Below are 26,122 nucleotides of genomic sequence, written 5' to 3'. Positions count from 1 at the left end.
TCTTCAAGATCATGGACATGGAAAAAATAAAGAGGGTCCAAAGGTGGGTGGCAAAAATAATAAAGGGTTTGGATGACAAACCACATGAGGAGAGGTTGAAAGAAAAAAAAGCATGTTCAGCTTGTGGCAAAGGAGTTTAAGAAAGAGGTGTTTCCCCTCTCTTCAGGGAGTAGGACATGGAGTAATGGCTTGAAATTGTGGCAAAGTTGGTTTAGATTAGATACCAGAAAAAAACCAAAACTTCTTACTGTTAGAGCAGTGAGGCAGTGGAGTGAACTGCTTAGGGAAGTTGGGGAATCTTCTTCATTGGAGGTTTTCAAGAAAAAGTTGGATTATCATTGCTCAGGGATGATCTATGAGTAGCAATGCTTGGAGTGTGCCATGAAGAGCAACAGTTGGAAGCTACCCACTACATGCATTGACTAGAGATCCAAAGAACAGTTCTGCAATGAAGAGTGGGTGGAAATTAGAGAAGATCTTGCTCAGCATCAGAAGATGTTGAACAAAAGTGCTTGGTTATGAAAGAACATTAAGGAGCTGGGACAGTTTATGGAGAGGCTAGGGTGACAGAAAGGGAAATTTTGGCTCTCCAGTTACGGGGTTTGCAGTTGTAAGGTTGCAGTGCAGAGTGGATGGCGTTCTAATTTTTCCCTTATTCTGGGCTTTACTGGTTGCCACACAGTGCTAGGAAGGATCTTTCCCTCCTTTTGCTACAGGCACTAGGGTTCCTCTCCCCACTGCACACAGACTTCTTCCTCAGCTTTGGGTGTCTGTTGCACCCAAGACTGGGGATATTGACTAGTGTGTGCTAATGGTCCTGTTGTAATTAGAAAACCTGGAGGTTCCTGGTTATAAGAGCATTTTGCTTCTTTGCTGGAGGTCAGACTCACCACTGTGTTTGGGGTCTGAAAACAATTTTACCCCATGGTCAAATTGGCATGAAATATGGGTTTTTTTTCCCTCCCTTTGTAGTGTTGAGGCATAGTCATGTTCCTAGGATCTCTCAAGTTATTTTAACAAGTAACAGTAACAGAAGACTGTGCCATCATCATCCTGTAGCAAGTTAAAATACTGTTGGTGTTTGGAGGCATTGTGCTTAGTAGTTGTGCAAGGGGGCTTGTTCATGCAGTTTTAAGAATAGGTTAGAAAAATGTGTGCATAGAATGGTTTAGGTAAGGATGATCCTACTTGGAGCAAGGGGTTAAACTAATGCTCCTGAGGTTCTTCTGGGCCTACTTATCTATGATTCTACAACAAGGAGTTGCACTTAGCAATAAAAAGAAAAGGAAAAGGTCAATGATGGTTTTCCGTACCAAAAGAGAAATCTGATTCAGTACAGTTATCCCTAGGTGGAAGATACCAAATTTACTCTCCGTGTTCCAAATATCACACAATATTGTTCTGCCATCCCTGAATACTTTCACTCGCCACCTTGATTGTAAGAACCACTTTGGGATGGCTTGTGGGGAGAGGGAGAGAGACAAATACTATAAGGATTCAAACACACTCTTTTCAGAGCTTTTAGTCACCAGCTACATACAACCCACCTTGAGCTATCAGAATTAAAAATAAGTTGTATGTTATATTATTTTAGCAGGACTCTAACTCCTTAGATTCTATATTTAAAAAAAAAAAAAAAAAAAAAGGCATTTAATTGGAGCTTTACCTTTATGTGCTTTAGAATGACCCAGTCATTCTCATAGTCCTCAGGCTACCATTCTCATGCACCCGTAGACAGAATTCAGAACTTGGCAGAATACAAGAATCCACCAAATCCTTTATCCTGCAGAATCCCTTTTGCTAGCTAACGCTCTTCTTCTTTCATATATCTCTCAGCATCTTATTCTTTTAAATTCATTTCAAGTTGCTTCTCAAATGACAACTGAATCTGCTTTATCAAAGACTTATCTCCCAAGCTTTTTGTTCTTTCCATTATACAATCCCTATATGCACTGGCTGTATGTGTTTCAGAACCTATATGCACTGGCTGTATGTTTCAGAACCTTGCAAACAAACCCAACAACCAGTTGCTTCCACATCCTGTGAAAACTCTATTCCATACCATACACATATGCATTCTCCAATTTAGTTCTTCAGATATTCCAAATATCCTACATTTTTCCTCAGTACAAGTTCATATATTCTTCATTCTCAATTTTTTTCCACTGACTCTGTTCTAGGCTATGATTTTAGTTTCCATTTTCCCTAGCAGAGTTCCCTAGTGCTACAGAACTGGTTAGTACTTGGTATGATTTTTCCATGTAGTTGCCCTATGAACTCCTTCAGATCTGACTGCTTGCCTACAGAGCCTTATATATTGGGAAAATAACTCAGGAACGCCATATTTACACACTGGGGGAGAGCACCCCGAATCACCTCCTGCAGGTCATAGGGAGAGGAGTTTCAGCTTCTATATTACTGTTTCCTTTTCTTTCATATTGCATATGTTTCAACTACAGAAGTACAATCCCCAGCATATCTTGAGAGCAACCAAAATTTTAAACACTGGAATTAAAGGTCCACTTAATCGTCTCCTTTAATCAAAGAGGGTAGAAGATGAACAAGATATGGATAGAGAGCAAATCAAGCCTTTATCTCTGCAGCTGGTGAACCAGTGTGATTATTATGCCCCTTCTTGCTATGTGCGGCAAAACAAAAAGAAGCACAGATACTGGTTTGGAGTGGCTGTTCAGTTCTAATTATCTTTTTCTTTTGGAAGTGCCTACAGGGTGGAAGAGCTGTTAGTACTAAAAACTTACCCACAGCATCTCTAAGTTAGCACTGATTTTAACAAGTACTTTCTTGAAAAGAGCAGTAAATAGCATCCTATAATATTTTGAGCAGGACCAAACTTTGCCATCCTGTCCATCAAAGGCAGAGTTGATCCAGCACCTACTAGTATGAGAGGATGCTGAACTTCATATATTTGATACCTGACTACATTTTGCCCTCTGTATTTCTACTGCTCTTTTATATTAAAATGAATACAGTCTTTAAATTTTTAATTTGTTAATCTCTGAAATGTAAATCAAACAATCTACAATAGGTTGGTTTTCTGACTGGAACTAAGGGTGGTTCTTTAATTAGATTGAAGTATTACAACACTTGAAGTTAACTCATGCTTAAAAACATGAACATTGAAAAATGATAATTAATTGGATTCACAGATGATTTCCTTTAAAAAGTATGAAGTATTATTATGCACATATACCCCAAGGAACTTTTCATAACCACATTAAAAATATCCCTCTTAACAGCATAAAATGAGAACAAATTCTCTTGAACTGGAAGATGAATTGTGAAGCTTTGGTTAAAACATGTAGTAAAGATCTCTAATGTTTACAGAACAGATCTTCAAAAAAGTGATTCCAGTTTTAATAACTAAAACAAAATATTTTAATTTTATTTCCTCCTTCTGACTTGCAAATTTAAGATGTTGTGTTTCTCCTGCAATGTTAAATCTGCCTATGGAAAACTTAAGAGGGTGTACTGCTGTTACTTTAAATGAGACAATCAATAGCAATGCAGGGGAATTAAACTCTGCACTCAGCTCTTGACATAAATAACAATGAAACAAGTTTTCAAATATCTGTCTTAATGTAAAGTTGTTACGAATATATTTAAGCATTTAGAATAGTGAGATTCTCAACCTCAGTGCTATGGCACCCAAGGATGCCATGCAACATTAGCATTGCTAGGTGTGCAAACACGATTCACAGGATAAACTCAGATTTCAAATAGGAATCCACAGCATCTAAAACATTCTGATCTGTTGTGGTCTTTCCGAGTTCTTTGCAATAGAAGAATTGCTCTATTATTTTTATAGAGTTAAAAAGTAAGTGAAAACTAAGAGCTGGCACTTTGAGGGGTGCTTTCAGTCTGAAAAAGTTGAAAATTACCTATTTAGAAACTTAAACAGATATTACAGACACTTAAAATTTCTTTTATATGCTTTTTACTGTACAACATAAAAGAACTTTAAAAAAAAATTAGAATGGAAGTTTCTATACTTTTTTGCATGTACATTACCTGTAGAGTGTGTGTGTGTGTGTGTGTGTGTGTGTGTGTGTGTGTGTGTACACTAGATATTTTAGGCAGACATGTGGATGTTTCAAGGCTTCACAGCTTGATTTGCCATGAAGCCATGACAATTACCAATGCAAATACACACATACAGAACATGCACAGAGCTTAGGCCTTACTTCATGAAAGGCCACCTCCTACAGGCTGTTTAATTTTTTACTCTTTTTAACTTGGTCATGTTCATTTTTAACATATCTGGAATTATATTTTTACATAACATGCAAAACTCCCTCTCTTGATATATTTTGCCAATATCTTAATTGGAAGAATTCCAGGTGTTGTGTGTAAGCTCTTTCGATCTGATGAAAACATGTATGGATTGTTCATCAGTATACTTGATTCAAATATAATAGCTTTAATGGAATTTTACACAGACACAAAAGGGAAGATTCCTGAAACCCTGAAAAGGCTCAAGAATTCCACTGAGAGCATCCATTTTCAACTTCCCTTTAAATCCTCACAGATGCCAAAATGTACTCAAAATCCTGAAAACTATACTTAACTATACTGAGAGTGCTACTTATTCAATAGAAGAGACCTCATCTTTTAAACTTTCAGTCTCAAGTATAACAGACCCAATTTTGAGATTCTGGAGATCTGAAGTAGAATGAAGTGCATTTCTTCAATGTGGGTGTAAAACAATATAAAAATAACTCACTTTGGGAAGCAGTAGAGAGAGATTGATTCCTTCTTTGGAAAGACTGCTAGGTAACCGGCTATGTTGCCTTAAGACATGTGATACAGGAAACAGCATTGCCCAAAGACCTAATAAAAGAGGGAGAGACATAGATTCATAGATGTTAGGGTCGGAAGGGACCTCAATAGATCATCAAGTCCGACCCCCTGCATAAGCAGGAAAGAGTGCTGGGTCTAAATGACCCCAGCTAGATACTCGTCTAACCTCCTCTTGAAGACCCCCAGGGTAGGGGAGAGAACCACCTCCCTTGGGAGCCCGTTCCAGACCTTGGCCACTCGAACTGTGAAGAAGTTCTTCCTAATGTCCAGTCTGAATCTGCTCTCTGCTAGCTTGTGGCCATTGTTTCTTGTAACCCCCGGGGGCGCCTTGGTGAATAAATACTCACCAATTCCCTTCTGTGCCCCCGTGATGAACTTATAGGCAGCCACAAGGTCGCCTCTCAACCTTCTCTTGCGGAGGCTGAAAAGGTCCAGTTTCTCTAGTCTCTCCTCGTAGGGCTTGGTCTGCAGGCCCTTGACCATACGAGTTGCCCTTCGCTGTACCCTCTCCAGGTTATCCGCATCCTTCTTGAAGTGTGGCGCCCAGAATTGCAAGCAGTACTCCAACTGCGGTCTGACCAACGCCCTATAGAGGGGAAGTATCACCTCCCTGGACCTATTTGTCATGCATCTGCTGATGCACGATAAAGTGCCATTGGCTTTTCTGATGGCTTCGTCACACTGCCGGCTCATGTTCAACTTGGAGTCCACTAGGACTCCAAGATCCCTTTCCACCTCCGTGCCACCCAGCAGGTCATTCCCTAGGCTGTAGGTGTGCTGGACATTTTTCCTCCCTAGGTGCAGCACTTTGCATTTCTCCTTGTTGAACTGCATCCTGTTGTTTTCTGCCCACTTGTCCAGCCTATCCAGGTCTGCCTGCAGCTGTTCCCTGCCCTCCGGCGTGTCCACTTCTCCCCATAGCTTTGTGTCATCTGCAAACTTGACCCCTTCCCCTAAGTGACCTGCTGAAAAGTGACTTACGTTGTTAAAGGCCTTAATGCCCAACAGCTGCTTCATGGTCTTAGTTCACTCTAGTGGTGGACAGATGCCCCAATCATCAACAGCATTAATCTGCTTTTTTGATGGATATGGATACTGCACTACCATTTCTTCCCTTCAGAACAGTTCATTGAGAGCTAGACTGAGACAATACGAGATAGAAAACATGAAGGAGGCTTGAACTGCTGTTTTTTTCTTTTATGACATCAAGAACATCTTCCAGTTGCTATGAGGCACACCCATTTCATTAGTAATGCTCTTTTCAAAGACATTGACTCTACTAGGAATCATTCGTCATATCAGTACAGCACCAAGAATGAATCCAGCCCATTGTGCTAGAATTTGCTGGGTAGAAGAGGTTAACTGTGTGTTTCCAGACAAGAGTTCTTATACCAGTTGATATCCTGCTCATGATCTGCAAAGCCCTAAAGCAGTTTTGCTTTTCATATTTTCTGCGCTGAAATTTTGTTTAAAGCTCTTGATTACGCCATTAAAAACTGATGTAGTTGATCTCTGAACTCTCTGCAAGATTGGGTCAGTTAGTTCATTAAGGAAACCAGAACTTTTTATGGCCTTACTGACAGTTTTTCACATCTCAGTATCAGCAACATTAGTTTTAAATCACTTATAACAGGGCATATACTATGTTACTCTCAATAACTTTTGCATGCTTATACAAAATTATTTTTTTAAAAATAGTTAAAGTTACACAAGTTCTCATTCCAGCTTATTTTGTTAGTTTTATCATTTGGATGTTGTACCATTTGTTTGTTTTTACAGATCCATGCAAGGATAATTGCTTTACTTATTTTCAGTTTGTTAAGTTATACTCAAACACTCTCTTGTCTGGGGACAACAATGTATTATACTAGTAACTGCATTAATAGGGAGCTCAGACAAGAAAATGCAGTATTATGAAATGCACTTTTAAAATAGAAATCCTGCAAAAAGGGCATGGTCTTTGGGAGAACTGATAGATTCTGCACTTGGAAGCTAATGAAAAGATATACTGTGCTATAATTATACACCGTTTATTCAATTTGGATGAAATTCTTATACTAAACTTGATTTTTAAACAGGATTTTGAATCCAAACAGTGCTGCACAACTTTTCCAATATCTTTAAGGTTTTCCAAATAATGCCCAAAGTTGGAATCTGGCTGTGGGAGAGGCTTGCCAATTCATCACCCACAAACACAAATTCACTGTTTAACCAAATGTTTAATCTATATCTGGTGCTACACTTGTGTGTTTAGTTTATTTTGGCTTCTATACTTTGCCAAGGGATTCTTTTGTCGTTCTGTTACCCCAAATTATGATAGTTTCCTTAATTACTTTAAATGAAGCATGCTGGCTTGTACTAAAAGAGCAGGTCCCCAATGGGTAATCAGAAAGTTTATTCCATGAATGAAATTTAACAGATATAAGAACATTTTCAATAACTATTAATACACATTTTAAGTCGGTCAGAGGTTGCAGGTCAGGGGAGCAGCAGATGCTGCAGAATATATGGCTTTTATATGCCTTGACCCCTTGTCAATACCTTGGATTAACAATTTAAACTAAATGTTAACAAGATACCAAATTATCCTTCACATTTCCAAAACATGTTTAGACTAAGATTTTATCGTTTAAAATGTAAGTGTTAATTTAACGCAATAGGTACTGTTTCATCTGAATTAATATGAAAAAGGTAGGACTGTGAGTCATTAATTAACATGTTTTTTTCTTTTCGTTTTCACAGAAACAATATTCTCTGGAGACTCTTTTCAAGAATTTGTTTGCACTGTGACCTTTAGCAAATATAGTATCCATATTGTCCAAATAAATATTGATAACCAGCCACTATAATGGTTTGAGGTCAAAGAAGAATACAGATTTTTTTTTGCGATCTGGAACTACTTTTGCCTTTAAACAGTATACTTTAGTTGAACAATTTACAACGCAAAAGAAATGGAATATCTGGAGTGTGGTTACAAACAACTACTCTGGTCCACCCCTGAAGCATATGGTATGATGGCAGGTACAGAGCTAACTTATGGTCCTGGAGATTCCTTCATGCAACCAAACTTGTTGAAATACGTCAATCAAAAACAGAGTTCCAGTTAGATAAGAGTTTTATGGGAGACACTGGACCATTTTGTACACAGTATACTGATCACGTACTGAACTCCCCAAAAAGATGATACAGTGCCAATCTAGCTAACTATAACTGCAAAACTGGTCAATAAATGTAGAATTATATAATTACCATTTTCTCATGTCTCTTAATAGATTGTGATATTATTATTGATGAGATCTATTACTGATGGAATCAACAAGATGGTAGAGTACTTCAGAAGATGCAGGTTCAGACCTCACCAAATGTTTCCACGTACAGGACCCTACTGAGATCAAATGTGTTACTGATTTGAAAAACATAGGGTTCCACTGGATTTATGCTACTGTGAATGAGGTAAAAATTTGGCCCTTCAATTCCAGTGGCAAGAGTGGGTGTCACATTTTTAATGTTGACAGTTCTTCAATGGCAAAGGTTGTTCTCCTGTTCCCAGGCATCCAGTGAAGCACTGGGTTCATGGCTGTCTTAGAAAGAAGGAGGTTATATGGGAGAAAGGATGCAAGAGCATCGAGAGAAAAAAAGTTAAGTCTCAGAATAGGAAGAACAGGAAACATCAGGATCAACAATGTGTGAGGGTTGATGAATCAAGAGATGCTTTGATACTTAGGAATATGAGGAAGTTCACCTCCACCAGAAAATATAATGTGGAATAAAGCTAACTCACTCAACAGAAGTGAAATAATCACTTTAAAAGTTACTTTTAATTAGAGGGATACTGTTATACCAATTTAAAGGACCTACATTCTCCTCTTTCTATGCCTCAAAAAAAGTGTGCCCTTCTAGAAGTCTGCAGTCAAAACAAACCATGGTTGAAGCTTTTTGGGCGACACTTACTTTCCCCGAAAATGTAGGCGCACACAAGCAAATGCTGTACAAAGTATACTGCAACTTTCCCTAGTGAGCAGCAACCAATTATTTAAAAGCACAAAAGGAAGTTATTTGAATGTTTTTAAAGTACATCTGTAATTTTCCTTTGGTTGAAGAGTACAATAATATTTCGTAGGTATTAAGCTAACTGAGCCTTAGCAGAAGTATAATTAATATATTTAATGAAACTAACAAAAGAAAAGTCTTTTTAAAATAGAAATCCAGAAAATGGATCTACCAAAATGAGTGGAGAGAAGAACAAAGTGCAAAAAGCAACTCCAAGAGTTATTGCAACCTACACACTGTCTCTAGATAAGCCTCTTGCTAGGAAGCGTATTTATGTAGACAATTATCTTCACATGATACATGTGCATTTCAGAATCATTCAGTGACCACATTATGCATGGCTCAGTAAATCACTTATGTGGGTGGCTTTAAAGAATCCTGAAATTATATACACAAGAGTGGGAAATTGGGCTTCCTGTCTGCAAAGAGAAAGACAGAATAGAATAAAAGTGTGCACAGAGAACTGGGTTTGTCACACTTTTTTTTCCAGTAAAACATGCAGATGAAGCAAAAATAGAATTTTAAATAAACGGGACAAATGTTCAAAATATCAGCCCAGCCTCTAAAACGGCATGTGATAGCTAGATAGATAGAAAGCAAATCTGTTTTGTGCTACTTGGTTCTTGCGCACAAACTCAAGGAGAACTAAGCATGTAAAGCATAAAAGGGAAAGAAGGAGAAACTGTAGGATCAAAATTTAGAAGAACAATAAGGAAATAGTGTGGAACTGTACTGTGTTGAATAACAAAGCATGTAAGACAGAGAGACAGTGGTCTGTACAGCACTCCTTCCTCTTCTGCTGGAAGATGACCCCCCATCCCAATACTTAGATTCTACATAGAACGAATGTATACATTTTACATAGTTTTCTAGATACAGAATTTAATTATTGGAGGTTTGCTTTGAATTTGTCCCCCTCCCGCTGCTACAGCAGGGAAAATAGTCCCTACACATGACTGGAACCAAGTGTTCTTGTCACTAGTCCCGAGATCCTCCAAAAATGCACATGCAGATAAGGCACAGGGCAACTTGGTCCAGTTCTGCCTCATGAATGGCAGGGCCACACTAATCATATGTAACAGGCCAAGAAAGGGCACAATACAGGGATTCCGAGAGAACCGTTTGGGGCCCCATTTGATGAAGTTTCCCAGAAAATGGAAAGAAAGTCACAGCTCAGCTATGGGAGTGAAGAGGAAGTCAAAATGTGCTTACTGTAGTGGCTCACAATGACTTGAAAAAGAGTTGTTGCCGAGGAGGACTGAGTGCAATGGGCACTAGCATATATTGTATTCAGATAGGCTGCACTAACCTATCTTTGTGGCAGATTTCTATCAATATGTTTGCCATGTATTTTACAGTTATGCTCAATGTTGGCTGTATTTAATTAACTTCATAGATGGTTTCAGTTACTGAGCACATGCTGCTTTTGCTAGCAGTATAATGATGTGTAATGTATTTAATGAGATTTCCTTGTATGTAAATATTACAGGAGGGGTGTTTTCCCCCTATGCTGATTGGGTGAAAATACCTTCACTTGTATTTGAGTAAATATGGTATGTTTTACTGCATTTATCTCTCACAATACCCTGTGGGAGAGAGTACTATTCTACAGAGAGGAAATGGAGACATGAACTTAGGGACAGATCTTCAAAGGGCATTTAGGTATGTCAAGATGCCAAATGGGATTTTTAAAGGGGTTCAATCAAACTGGCATCCAGGCATTTTTGAAAATCCCACTGAGTGCCAAATACCTTTGAAAACCTAACCACATCCAAGGTCACACAGGACATTTAAGGACAGGGATGGCTCTTTATTTACATAAGCAAACATCTTTTAAGCTACATAACATTCTAACATTTTAGAAATTTTCATTGCTAAGAAAAACCCAAGAAAACAGCCAAGAAATACAACCTTACATTGCTAGTTATTGCACATAAGAGTATTTTTCCATCCCATGTAATTTAAGTTCTTTTGTGATACTCTCCCTAACTACAAACGAATATCTACATCGCACATTTCCAGTGATAGTGATAGGCCCCCACCATGTCCCAAGAAATTTCTTTCTGCTCCCTACTGATAAGGAAACATACTATACAGTGGTGACATGTAGGGGGTACATGCACACCCCCTGAGAGTGCCGGTGCACCCCCTGACTGGCTGCGCTCGCTACTTAGGCAATGGGCAGGGGGGGCATGCAGGAGTGCCGGTGTCCTCCCCTGCAAGTGCTGGGCGACTGCTGCAGCCGCTTCCGCTATTAGCAGGCACTTGCTCCCAGAACTGGCCACAGCCACTCCTGGAAGCGGTTGCGGCAAATCGGCCATCATGGGATCGCTAGGGGGAGACCCCCCCAGACCGGTCTGCAGGATCTCCTGTGGCCTTCACCCCCCCCCCCCCACACAGTCGGCAGGACTGGTCGCAGGGAGGGCACCAGTCGCCCATGGTACTATATATTAATTCTTCTTTACAGTATAATGTAAAACCTTAATTACAACAACCTCATGCTTCCACCACAAAACACATCATACACACCTAAGTAATGCACATACATCAATTCTGAATGTTTGTTAATATTGCCAAGTTTGTAATTTAGTCTTTGCATGATAGCACAAGTAGAACATTAAAGCATGCCCAGAGTGCACAGCACTCTGGCTATTTTCTGTTTTCCAAGGTCCACAGAATTCTTTCACAACTAGGCAAGATTATAATGCTTGAACAACTTAAGGAGTCCATCTGCACGATCATACTCTTTATGGAACTACCAACGGAATTGAGAACCCTAGGTGAATCTTTTTCAGTGGAAGTTGTAAAAGCAGCTTATTAGAAAAGCTAACAAATGGCTATATTCAGATGACTATTTTTCCACTACCTCCCCTCCCCCAAAGTTTTTCTAAAGAAAGATAGACCTTAATAGCAGTATTAGGGAGAAAGAAACTTTGTTTTTATTGGTTACTAGCCAACTGCCTGCCAAGAATGATGGGGAGGGTGGAGAGGGCGGGCTGTGATGGAGTGCTGTGACGTAACGCCCCATGCTGCCGCTGTTCTGCCTCTTGCAGGGAGCAGGGTGGCGGAGCTGAGGTCAGTGCCACTGGCTTCGGCTCCCCCACCCTCTGTCCAGTCCTTGGCATGGCTTCGGAATCATGGCCATGCTCTCCCACACTTGGAGTACTCTGATTGGCTATTTCCATCAGCCAGTACCAAATATGCAGTCAGCAGCACGTGCAGATGTACCCACAGAGACCTGGCATAGGGTTTACATCTGTCAGACATACATCATTAATTTATAGCACCTTAATCTTATTCCCATGGCTTGGGCATGAGAACAGAGAGTTTTAAAATTCACTCTAGAAATAGAGGAAGTTTGGACTGGGTTGAGTAGTTACTTTTGTTTACTTGCCTAAGCACTTACAGATTTGACTCTAAACTTCAGGAAGGAGTTCTACTCATATATGGAAACATGTTCATATGCATATGAATATATACATTTGCATATACACACATATGTATATATATATAGAGTGATATAGACAGCTAGAGTTTTACAAAATGGAACTATTACTGGCTGCACACATTGGAAGAACTGAAGGGGGTAACATCTTTCATTTTTGCTCTAACAGTTGAACCCCTGGAAATCTGAGTATGTAATAAATGCAGCAGGATTTATCATCTAACAGTACAAAATCACACTGTATGCTGCTGACACATTACAATATTCAACTATGCTGAAAACATCCTCCCCTTTTGTTATTTCAGTCTTAAATTACTTTCACTTGGCTTTAGGGTATCAAGTAAGTTTCCAGGAATCAAAAATCCTGCCAGTAGCAGTAATATTCCAAACTTTAAAACAATGTACCCTTTCACACAGGCCAAAAAGGAAGCCAGATACCTGGGATCCTAGTAACCAACAATCCAACAAGTTTTTATACAAAATGAAACCTTGTACTTTTGTTGCAAAGACTGCATGCAAAGACCTTGGCTAGAATGAGCTATAATTTTACTGATTAGACAGGAAAAGTAATATTCAAATGAATAGTCTATATAGAATATATTGCTTCTATTTTGTTGATCGTGCATACCCATGAAACAATTTTTATACACTGAGAAAATCATCATAATTTTTATGGTCCTTTCAGAGACCACAATTATACCTAGCTTTACACAAAAGGTGGATTAAACATTACTGATGTATAGCTAGTATTGGAATGTTATACCATCGAAAGGAAGAGAGAAAACAGTACCTAAGTAAACTTTTTTGTAAAGAAAAAATGCCAAGTGAGAAAAGGTATCAGACAATTCCTGGACCTGGATGATGCTCAGACATATGCATATGAGTAATGCTACTGCCAATTACCTTGTGGAAATGCTAAGTTGTCTATAGATATTTACATCCCTTCAAATTACTTGAAATGTGTCTGATAAAAATCTAAATCATTCATGGACAGGAATATAAGCAAAAGAGAAATGAAGAACAGATTAATTTAATTCTTACTTAAGCTGCATGCTTTCAGGAAAAAAGTTATTTAACGACTGCATCATGCTAATATCTAAATTGGTCACACTGCCATTGTGTTAGATGGTGTAAAAAGTGTATAGAAAAATCAGTTACTATCCCAAAGACCTCCAAGGCTGCAAGACAAGACATAACAGGTGGAGAAACTGGAATAATATAAATGAATGCATGCAATTTCTAGGCAATCAGGAACAATCAGAATTCTCTATCTGCTATCATACTGCAGTTTCTATATTGTATTACAATGGTCCAAACAATAACAAACAGAGATTCTGTTTCAGCTACATCAAATCATTTGGAGCATAGGCAACACTGTCTTTATTAACTACCAAAAAGAGTTAGTAAAATTGCCTCCTCCCCCTCCCTCCCCCCCCCCTTTTTTTTTTTTTGTTAGAAAATATGCTGTAACCATGACTTGGAAAAGGTTGAGGCAGCTTCAATCTTTTTCTGTCTAGTCAGAATATATATGGATCATTATACAAAAATGGATAAGTAAATGGATTTTCCAACACTGAAAACTTAGTCATCTGCTCTTGATTAAGGGAAGCAAGTTTTTTTGGTGACAGCTTTTCCTGGACTGACCATATACTTTGTGCCTGAAAGCTTATCTATCATCTCTTCTAAGTGCCCTTCCTCAGGTCTTGTTAGGGGGACATTTTTTAAAGTTGCTTTAATAGCCTGTTTTTAGTCAGATGAGGGAGTTTTTATCTTTTTTTTTTTTTTTTTTTACTGCTGATACTGCATTCAGGAAAGGCAACAGTATTATCTTAAAGGCCTTTAATATCTTCACCTTCCCTAATTACTACACAAAGGTGAAAGTGACTTGGTTTGTCTATTACAGATTTGGCCAACACAATACATAAACTGCAGTCTTGTTCATGGATAGGTAGCTGGCAAGATGTGATTGTGGCTTCTATGTGATAAGACTAGATAAGACTCACACTTTGAGTAAGGGTGAATGCATACTTAATCAACTTAGTAGGTAAATTAGAAGTGTCTGTATTTGAATATTTATAGGATAGTCCCCATGTTATAAATATGATAAATTATTTTTATTATTGCATTTTGGCCCAAAAATAATTGGTGCACACAGAAGTTTGAGGAATCAATACATTCTGGAGTTACAGGGCTGATCTGCCATTAAATTATCCAAGCATACTAAAGAAAATTTCTCCATTTTCCCATTGGGCAAATGGGGGTTGGGTTACAATACATTAAAGGATTTGAAGTGGGGGGTCAGTTAAAGTTTGTACAGAACTCTGGAGAGAAAACCACTAAATAGTATTAGCTTCATGTTGATGAAGCAGTGGTTGGTGTGTGGCTTCATGTACTGATAAATGAGAGCTGCTTTTCTGAATAGGTAAAACTGGCTCTACAGCTATTGAACATACAGAAAGGTTACTTGACAGCTAAACTGTATAGAAAATATTTAATCCCCTATTACTGAATTTTTTATCTCATCATATTTGTTTCCTAGACATGTTTTCTCAGTCAAGCTACTTGCTTACCTCCTTTGTCTTCAACATTACATTTTTCTTTTCAGTAAATACCTTCACTGGTAACTAATTTAGGGCATCTTTAACCATACTCTTTTAATCAGGGTACTGCGTATTGACAGGAAAGCCATCACTGTTGTATTGTTTGTTTAAGAGCTCCTATGCTTTACAGGAAATCTAACAATCCACATAAATGAGAATATGGAAAAGGAATGCATACTGTGTGCCAGAAATGTGACACCCTCTCTGTGGTATTTTACACAGCCTGCAGGATAAGCAAATATCGATATGCTTCCTGAAAATAGGAGCAATTCAAAAATGTCACTTCCGTTGTCACAATCGATGTCACTGAAGTGTTGCTGGGAGCTAATATTAGCCTAATCAAGCCAATTACCAAGCACTTACAGTACTTAATAGGCCGCTGACTCCACTTTTGATATGGAAATCTGTGCACGCCACTCTTCCTACTACGAAATTAAAATGGTGTTAAGTTTAACTTCATGAGACAGCAAGGAGCCTTCAACACATATTTCAAAAAAACTTCACAGATGAAGTAAGACTATCAATCACTTCACCAGTCTGCATGGGTTTTAGCATTTTTCCAATTACTCCATTTTATATTCAATTTGACTTCAGAAACATGAAGCCAGAGCCCACTCCCAATACCTCTGGACCCAGAAATGCTTTATAGGATTGGGACAGAATTAAGTACTTAGAGCCAGATCCTCTGCTTATATAAACTAAGCCAAGCTACATCAATTTACATAGTGAGGATGTGGTACTTTGGACCCAAACACCAACTAATTAAGCTAATAATATGACTACAAAACAAAATAATTTGGTCCACAAGTACTTTGCTAGGATGAGAATACACTCCCAGAAGTCCCTGCTTTTCCATTTCTACCCTCTTCCCCCACAACACTTCCAGACAAAATAAGGCAGAAATTTATTCTGTCTCCTTTCTCTTATTCCATTTTTATGTACAAGATGTTTTGGTGAAGAACTGCAGGTATACTTAAAATCTCTCTCTTGTACTTCCTTGTGTCATGAACTGTCTAAAATCTGCACATAATCCCATGTGTTTATATATAGCAAGATATGTAGGCATCCATATACAGAAAGATGTGGTATGGCATAATCAGCAAGGGCCTGAGATGGACACATTTGAAAGCACACCTGTGTGAGGTGTAATGTTCCCAAGTGAGTGGCAGACCAAACCAGCATAATCTGTATGAATCATACGGTTAAGAAAAAATCTACTTTAAGTATATGTTTATATATTAATAAAAATGGTTGTAAAATCCTATTTTGTGAATTCTTCTTGTGGGAAAGCCAGGGCCCTGGGCTATTACTATCATGTGACATACCAAGCACAGAGGTCTCAGAGAGAAAAAAATTCTAAGAATTACCTCAAAAAAATTTCTCACCCCTTTCTGTGAAGTCTTGAAGGGTAAGGGTCAGGATGACTCTTTTGGGATTTACAAAGGCCAGGGGAAAGAGATATGTCTGAAGAGATCTTCTCTTCGCCATTTGTGTAATGCTCCCTTATCAGTTCTAATGGTTTAAACAAGAGGTGGCAAAATTTAAGCAGTGGCAGGCTGGGTTGGAAGGCAAGCTGCTGTTTGAGACCCAGCACTACTCCAAGTCACTTGCTGCCATCCCAGCCCTCCTTGCTCTGTGCTTTCTCATGTCCCGTCCCCGTCCCCGTGTCCCCCCCCCCGGGCACAGGTGATACTGCTACTGCCCCTTACCACTGATTCCCACTGGCTTTCACTGGAGAGGAATTGGGCAGTAAGAGAAGCGATGGCTGCAATAAGGGCTTTATGTGGTAATTTGGGTGGCTCCTGGAGTTCTTAACACCTGGATTGTCTACATATTAACACCTGAAACCTGTTTCAAGCACTCGTTATGTGGTTCAAAGTTACGCCACTCTGGGTCAGGATTATCTTTGATCCAAGTTAAACTAATGTGTAACCTAGGGTCACCATATTTCCAGCTTCAAAAAAAAGACACCTGTCCTGAGGGGGGGAGAGGGGGACAGTGATATGCCCATGCCCTGACCCTCACTCCCAAGCCATAGCCCCGCAGCCCTGCTATTGCTCCTCACTCCTGATCCACAGCCCCTGACACTGCCTGTGTCCCATGCTCTGAACCCACAGTCCCCCACCTCCCCTGGTGCCCTTAACTCCCAAGCCACAGCTCCCCCAACCCTGCCGGTGCCACTCACTCCCAACCTCAGCCCTGCAGCATCTCTTGGCTGCTCCGCCCCTGTGAGCACAGGCACCAGTCTTGGCTGCTCTGCCCCTGTGAGCACAGGCACCAGGCCCCTGTGCTGCTGCCCTGGCTATACAGCTCCCTGCTGCCCCCAAAGGGCCCTCCTTTCCCCTGCTGCAGGGGCAGGCACCTCCCCTGCCGTGCTGCAATCCCAGTGCTTGGGCAGCTTCCCCCAGTGCCTCAGGCACCCACCCCACTTCACACACTCATCCCTTCCACACACTCCTGCCACACACACACAACCCCCATGAACAGTCCCCAAGCCCTGGCCCTCCAACTCCCGCCCTCCATAGACTTACCTGCATTCAGCTGCCGGGGCTGCTCCCACCACCCTGCCTGGCTGCATGCTGGCTGTGTGCGTGTGCACACATCCCCGTGATGCTCTCTGCCTCCAATCGCCTTCCTACCACCCCCTCCAGCCCCAAGCAGCTCCTTGCTAGGACAAGCTGGGAAAAAATTTGATTCTTAGCAGAGCAAATTCCCGAACATTTGTAAAAACCACTGGGATGGAGATCAGAGGATCCAAAAAGAGAACATGTCCAGGAAAACCCAGACATATAGTAACCTTAGTTTGCCACTCTAGGTTACACCTTAGTGTAAACACTGCTCCTGCCCCCGGCCCCCTGCTGACCTGGATCGGGCCTGCTGCTTCCCCATGCCTTCCCCAGCACCCCACATCTCTGCTCACTGCCACCCTGTCTCCTTTCCTTCTTCCCTCTCCCTCCCCACAGCTTATTTGTGGCTGCCTGCACTGTCTTTCCCAGGGGAGCAGGCAGGGAAGATTTACCCTGCCTGTCTGGCTGCTGCAGCAGCCCAGTGGCAATAGTGACTAAGCAGGCAGGTTAACCCTTTCCTGCCTGCTCCTTTGGGATAGACATTGCAAGCAGCCACAAGTAGCGTGGGGGGGAGGGAGCCCAAGGGGACAGGGGGATTCTTACCTTTCAGCTCTCCAGGCTTCTGTTGGCCTGAATGTGTGACTGCTCCAAAAATGTGGCCTAGCACTAACACCGATCAACATTTGATCAGCTCACAGTGTAAGTGTGTAACAAGGTCCCTAACATGTGAACAAAACCAGGAGGGAGGCAGCAAGCAGCACTGCAGAAAAGCTGTTCAGGGGCACAGGGACAGTAGATGTGCCAGAGGAACACTAACATGACACTTGCCCCTGCTACACAATTGCAGCCACTGTTCCAGTTCTGTGGACAAGGTGCAATCACTTGGGGGGCTGGATCCCGTTTGCAGGCCATATATTGCTGACCTCCAATTTAAAACACACCATCACTGGAGCCTGTTACTGGCATCAGGTCAGCATGACTTAGAGGAAAAGTCACTATTTTCAGAAAGAAGAGAAAAAATTACCTTGACCTGATTAATTTTGTATAAATGGTGGGCGCATGAAGTCTGTAGTGGTCTTTACACAGATGAATGAAGGGGCAGGTCACAAGTAAAACGGTCAAGGGTATGTAACAAATGCATGTATATGGTTAATAACACTATGTAGATATGTAGTTTACAAATCAAAATTCATCATCTGTTGTCTCTACTATTGTGTATATGCACACCCCCCACATGCCACCTCCTGTCTGTCTGTGCATATTTAATAACCAGAGATATTTGCACCCCTCTACGAATCTACATAATGCTCTCTGATTGTGGGGGTGGAAGTACCAAAGTTGAAATTCCAAGATATCAAGAATACTCTACAGCTACATAAAGTATATACAAATGTATTTTCACTCTGAATTCAGATAGACACCAAGTTCTATCCCCACCCACTCCCCCACATATAAATTTACTTAAACACAGATAGGCACAAATTCCATCCTCAAAGCGCGCTGTTTTCCTTAGAGTTCCCAGTAGTCAAGCACTCTCCCAAGGACATGATTTAAACTCTTAACCATACCTCCAGCACAATCCCCAAGAGAAAAGCAAGAAAATAATTTGTTTTTGAGGGTATCAGCGAATAGTAGACGTAATGGTGACAAAATTAGTACAAATAAGCAATTTATAGAGGTGTTCCTTTCCTGAATTTCGCCCATTTTCTATGCATAGCACAGTTAAGAAGGATCCCTGGTAAAAACTTTCTTTCACTGTAATGGCATCAGTGCAGCTTGTAAGTTCCTTAATAGTTAATGTTCCAGTTTATTCTCTACAAGAAGTGGTAAGTGACATTAATATTTAGAGATGAATCTATTTGAGTTTTCCCTCAGCACACATATACTGAAACTGTAGGTTAGTATCAGCAAATTATAGTAAGCAATCAGTTCATATTAGTAAACACACAGGAAAAGCTACAGACAAATACTATACAGTTAATTTAAAATTTTTTTTCTGTTTACTAGAAAAAACATACGAAACACATTTTATGCAAGGCACATGTTCTCATTATCATTTTGTACGCCCCTAAAAATTATGGATTTTTTGTAGCCACTAACTAAAACACTATATTAAATTATTATTTGAAATATTAATTGAAACAGTTCTTTAAAGTTAAATTAAGGGGACAATGCTTTAAATCCTTAATTTGCCGATATTCACTAGATTTGCAGATAATAAGCAAATCTAATCAAGCAAGAGTTTTATAATATTAAGAAGGGTAAAATCTATCCCAAAATGTTACATATACCACTTTTAATTTAACAGAAAAATCATTTTAAAAAAGGCACATAAACCAACAGATACCAAAAAGGAGGGAATTTTAATAATTTATATTTCCAGCATGATTGTTTGTAAAGGATAGGGGAACAATCACTTACAGGTTTTTGTTGATTTAAGAAAAAACAGGGCATTTTATAAAAGGAAAGGATATAACCAGGTAATTTACAGTACTTTAATAATGTTAAAAAACAGTTAAAACTGAAACATGGCATACTGATTTCAGTCCCTTAATGCCATAAAGTATTCCTTTTTTTGCTATTCTCCCTTATACATCTCATGAAGCGTTTATATTTTACACAGGGGTTTTGCTAAAGATAAGGACCGTCTCTCTAGATGTTTAGGAATGCCATAATGGTTCTTCCTCAATACAAAGGCATTAACAAAAAAAAAAAATTACATAGAAAAAAATTCTATGCTTTTCTAACACAAGGTTAAGTGGAGTTATTCCCATGGACTATATACTTTGTGTCTATGCAAGTACAATAATATAATAAAATATTCACTTATACAACAGATTTTATGGAGAATGTGTGTGGTTTGTCAACAGAAAGTACACAATCTATAAACCTTGCAATGTTTTAGCTCCATCCTCAGCAGCTAATGAGTTAAGTTTGATATATACCATTAACAAAGGAAAGAGGATTTTTCCTTTGTTCCCTAAAAGGATGCAGAAACAAGATTTCTAGTAGTGTGTTTCTTAAAAATCAATATGCTTTTCATATAGACATGTAAACTTTTAGCAATTTTTCTCCCTTTAAATTTGTTTCTATTAAATTGAAAATGGAAGTATACCTGTATTACTAATTTTATTATTTGTTATAATTTCCAGTACCTTTATACATCATTCATATTTTACAATACATATACAAATAATTATATACACCTAATTCATAAGCCTCATCATACCACAAAAAATACTCCTCATATGAGGATAGTATACTAAGGCAGATTTTTTCCAAACAATGAGGTTAGACCTGAAATATTAAATTAAAATTAAAAATATTTAAATGACATATCTTTAGTTTTTACATCTATCATATTTGGATATAATATTTGCCATTGATAATTCAAACAAGGTCCAGATAAACCACTTTCCTCACACCAGATAAAACAAAGACTTGATTTCTTCTTTTAATGTATATTTGGTAATCAATAATTGACAAGCCAATTCTATCCCAGTTACTCATACTGATTATCCAACGATAATCCTATTGGAATGAATAGGACAGAACCAGGAGGTAAGATATCGCTCTACCTGGCAAAGGCTGTAGAATCAGGCCCTGAGTATTTCCATTAAAAGATCTGTCAACATGGATATTACATGAATATATCATTTTAAAAATACTTGAGATTTTGAAACTTGCAAAATACCAATAAAAATACTGATTTTTATCATCCATTTAAAGCAAGATAATTTTATCTTTCTTTTGAATCTGGCACCTAATCATGTTATTGATCTCTCCCACAATGACTGGGACAAATGTTCTATATTTATTTCCCCCCTAGCAGTGTTATTCCCCAAATAAGTTATCTTTATTTTAGTAAATGTAATTTTATAAATGAATCAATGCAATTCGTTTTTTCAGCAAAAAAGCTCTTTATTAACTCTGGTTAAATCAATGTTGAAATTTAGCTAGAAATAAAAAGTTAATTTGAATGTATCTTTTTTTTAAGTGCATATTTTATTATTTAATCTATTCATCTGTCATTGATTTTTAGTACATTCTAGCATGTTAGATTTCAGCAGTGTCCTGCAATTGTAGCAGACAGAGATAAGGAAAATAACAATCAATATATTTAAAAAAAACTAAACTAAAAAACAAAACATGCAACTAATCTGGAAATTTATTTTTTTTTAAAAGCAAAGCAAAACAAACTATATGTTCGTTTCTACCTGCCCAAAGATGCAGATTGTTAATATAAATTAGGTTTTTTTCCTTACTGATTTACATTCAAAATTATTGGAATTTAAAGACTATGAGAACATTACGGTGGTAGGCATATACACTGTACAATGAGGTTTTTTATACAGAAGAAAATTGAATTATTAACATTTATTTGGTCTCCCACTATGATGATATAGTACCATTTTTAGGGGGGAGCACTTATTGCATCGGCTTGAATTGGCAGGGACAGGCAAGCTAATATACAGTAGCTAGATACGTGGGACAGAGGCAGACAGGACTTCACACATTTACTCAGTATCCAACACAATTTTTTCTTTGAATTCAATTCAACTTTTTTCAGCATTAGAAATTTAAGGGCAAAAAACTTATTTCAAAGATGGTTTTATGTGATTATAGAATTGGATTTCACCTCACTATAAAAAATTCTAATGAAGGTCCCCACCATTTCCTAAAACCTTATTTATCTTGTATTTCCCTGAAAATGTAAGTGTAGTTGGCTTTAAGAAGGGGAGAAAATAAATCAATACTGTTGGAAATGTAGCAGAAATAATGCCTCCCTATACAATGAAGAATCCTTTGTAATGAAAGACTAACATTTATTTGCATATATAATAACAGGGGATGCTATCTTATATGATCGTTTCAGAGAAGTTGCTATTACTCCACACATTTCTGAACTTCCAACAATAACATTTGGTTAATATCAGAAACTGAAAAGGAGATAAAGATATTAACAGGATTTGTTTTAGGTCTGTGACAATCTAGCCAAAAGCGCGTACCTCTGCATTGTAAATGCATACAGGCTATACTGCAATCTAATTGCACATGAGTAACAGACATTTATGTTGAATTTTGTCTAAAGTCTGTTTGAAACCTGGGAGATAGAAATGTGAGATTCTTAGATACGGTGTGTGACAAAATAAAAAAATTCTCATTGTTCACTGACGCTCTATAATTGTGTGAAATGCAAATTATATAGAAGAATTTATTTATTTTTTTTTACATTTTCTGTTCTCAAGCCTATGTTTGAAACTCAGACTTGAACCACTGTAGAAATACTATAGTTTTCTCTATGCAATTCTGTATTCAGAACATCCACCATGAACATACTCAATTAAATCTGAAAAGCATAATCTTAAAAAAGGGAATATGGCAATTACATTTTCAGCCACCAAGCAGACCTGATGTCAAATGATACAGTACATGCTCCTTTGCTAGCAGAATTATTTCCTCTCCAAAGCAAAGAAAATTAGTGACTCTATGAGAAGGAGGAAACGCTTACCTTTTTTCGCAACAACAACAAAAGAAACCAGCTCCACCATCTCACCAGCAAATGCATCTGAGAAGAAAATGCTTAAGAGTAAGACAAGTAGTAAGCAGCACTGAGACACTAATGATTATGCCAGTGCCCTTTTTCAGGCACCAGGCATGACAATGCCTGTACACCCCCCTCCACATCACAGCAGGCTACTGTAGCCAAGAGACAGAGGTGCTTAAATTAGAAAACCGCTGCCAGAGGAAATAAACGGGAACCACAGCGACCCCCTCGACCCCAGCAGCTATCAGATCCGGGAAGATATAGTGCACATCTGTTTTACGAGGCCCCCAGGGAGCTCCAACTCCAGCTACTTACCCTGTCTGCATTATTAATAGATGTTAATGGCTCCATTATATTGAAAAGAAGCCTCTTCCTTTTTATAATATGGAAATTCCTGGCCAAAAATCATGAGACAGCAATCGGCTTCTTGGTCTTTCTAACTGCAGAATGCGCCCCCATCTCCCCTTCCCCATCATCCTCAATATACTGATTTGGTAGCCAAAAATCGATTCAAGGCAGCAAACAACTGCAATAAAGCAAACGGGCAGACAAAGACTTCCTGCCATAAGGCGGTTCCCGAATATATGATTTTCTTTTTAATGAGGTTCTGAAAAAAAATTTCAGCTAGAGCATTTTTCTATACAAATGATGCACAATAAAGAATAGAATTAACCCCTGATGTGCATACATTACTTAAATGCTTAACTAAGTCTGTTTATTTCTACAGCAGAACTTATCCTGATCTTAACACCAGAAGTATTTAGATTAACTCAGTGACAAAATATCCCACATCAGAACTTTGATTTAGCTGATGAATAAAAGAATGTGATCCTAAAGTATCCCTAGGCTGTGTTTTTGTTAATGCAAGGATTTCCTAAGGGTCTATTCACCCTCAAGGTAGGTGTAGTGCAATCATGCACCAAAGTGTCAAAAGACCCACCACAAAAGATATTGACCTATTTTTATCTGATCCATGTATGAATGCTATGGAGCTACCACTGGGAATAAAATGAACTAAAGGCTTTTTTTTTTAACCCTTTGATAGCAACATATGTAGGAGGAATGGTGAACATCAATAACATACATATTCTGAAAGGTTTTGCATCAACGTAGTTTGCTTTCTTTAGCGTTTGTATGAGAGGGCAACTTACATTTATATAAAATTTTTCTTCTTGCAATAAGACAGGCGTGCATATATATACACACAAATATATGTGTGTGTATATATATGTATGTATATGTATTTAACCCCATGCTGACATCCACATAACTCATTATTAAATTATTAATCCAATTTACCTTTTATACCTTAACAAGCCAGACAGTAAACTTAGGCATTTCATCTTTTGCTATGCTCAAAAGAGACCAAATATTTATTTTTACCCAACTTAAAATACTGGGAGCTCCCACAAACTAAGGAAGTGGTATTTTTAAAAGTAACAATACATCAGAATGAACTGCACTATGAAATTTTGTGTGTATATGGGTGGGGAGGAAGATGTGTTAAGAGTCACCTTTTTATGTTGCAGATGCATGCTGCAGCTGTTTGCTTGCTTTCGATAAATGAATGAAAAGTGTCATTAATTCTTTCAAGACAAATGTAACCGATTGGCTTTGTTACTGCTTGCCTCTGCAGCTTTTGAGACCATGCAAGTATGCCGCAGAAACGAAATCACAGGGTCTGGTTATATTAACTGAATTACAGACAGCACTGATGTGATAGTCTTCATCTCTCTCTCTCTCTCTAATTATTTATCCAGATCAAGCCTGACTGCTGGAAAATTAGCTCTCTACAGGAGGTAACCGAGCTGAAAGGTTCTTTTTACTGAGAAATGATGGGCTGGTCACTAGTAGTGCACAGGCCAGCATACAGTTATGGGGAATGTCATGATATACATTCGAAATAGATTTTCCCTCCTTAATAGAAATGACCTGTTTTAGAAAATAAGATAGGAAAATGTAGATGCACAAAATAAAAATTCATAAACCTTAAAATCTTTATCCCTAAAATGAATTTACATCGCTCTGCTCATTTTCTGTATCAGTTGCTTGCGTATTTGTTCAAACTTGCTGTATACAAGCAACGCAGAAGATTCATCCTTTCCATTTATACAGATTAATTTTTTTCCTAAAAATTAATGTCTTGCCACTATGTTCTATTCACAATGCTTTTTCTTTTGAAATGGGAATGGACTAACATGTTGACCTCTTAACCAAAAGCTCTGGACAGACATGGAGGGGGAAAAATGACGGGAAAAAAACATAGTAAGGAGTTATAATGTCTATTTCTTTAGCCTTTCAAAATTTGAAAATTACCTTGAATATATTTTAATTTTTTTCTTTCCCATTAAAGAATAAAAAATAAATGTGATAATGGAACATTTTTAAAGGTGCAATCTTTCAACTAATTTTATTAACTGCTTCAGGAGGAGTGCCATGTCTAACAAGCCTTTCTTGTAAGCTTTACTTACAAGAAATAGCCACGCACTTTGGTCCAATGCTCTCATATACAGCCATGTAAATTGCAGTACGACTGAGCTTAGCTTGAATGTATCAGTAGGCCATTAAGAGAGAGAGAAATTGTATCAAAACAATATAATTGGAATGCAAAATAAAAATGCTGGGTTCAATAGGGTATGTTTTGAGACTTAACCTTGTTTTAACAATCAGAATAAAAATGGCCATTACAGTACAGTATATTGATTTCAGGATGACTCTGCTCACTGTATTAGCAGCAGTTCCATCATATTAGTCTTTCTAGATCTTTAAGTGCATTTGATATTATGTATGCCAGGAATGGAGTGAGAATAGTTGCCGACCCACCTGACTGCAGAACAAAGAGCATTTTTTCTTTCAGCATTTGTTACTGATGCCTGAGCCACGCCCTTCAGTCCTTACAAAGCATTAGCTCTCTATCTTTTTCTGGCGGTAAGGGCAAGCTTTTTTACAGCACTGGCATAAGATTAAACATTTTAATTTTATGAAGATATTAAATGAGGATGTTTTTTAAGAGACAGAATCTGAGTTGTGTCAGATATCTTTCCTGCAATATCTGGGGTTTCTAAACGTGTACTCTAGTCCTCAGCTCAGAAGC

General features: G+C 38.4%; 2 long non-coding RNA genes across 3 annotated transcripts in view; one reads left to right on the top strand and one right to left on the bottom strand.

The window, feature by feature from the left end:
• The window catches only part of LOC109285846 (uncharacterized), a 146,098-nt gene extending 138,062 nt beyond the window's left edge, over window positions 1–8,036 (top strand). The window contains exon 6 of the long non-coding RNA XR_002093739.2: window positions 7,561–8,036. This is a non-coding gene — a long non-coding RNA (uncharacterized LOC109285846). The remainder of the gene's footprint in view (window positions 1–7,560) is intronic.
• LOC109285847 (uncharacterized) overlaps window positions 1–26,122 on the bottom strand; it is a 99,503-nt gene that overhangs the window by 56,237 nt on the left and 17,144 nt on the right. For both annotated transcript variants that reach the window (XR_009462582.1, XR_002093741.2), the window contains exon 3: window positions 22,993–23,049. This is a non-coding gene — a long non-coding RNA (uncharacterized LOC109285847). The remainder of the gene's footprint in view (window positions 1–22,992; window positions 23,050–26,122) is intronic.

The sequence above is a fragment of the Alligator mississippiensis genome, chromosome 5 (genome assembly GCF_030867095.1).
Source record: "Alligator mississippiensis isolate rAllMis1 chromosome 5, rAllMis1, whole genome shotgun sequence".
NCBI lineage: Eukaryota > Metazoa > Chordata > Crocodylia > Alligatoridae > Alligator > Alligator mississippiensis.
The sequence above is the reverse complement of the archived record's forward strand: the minus strand, read 5'-3'. Positions and strand labels throughout refer to the sequence as shown.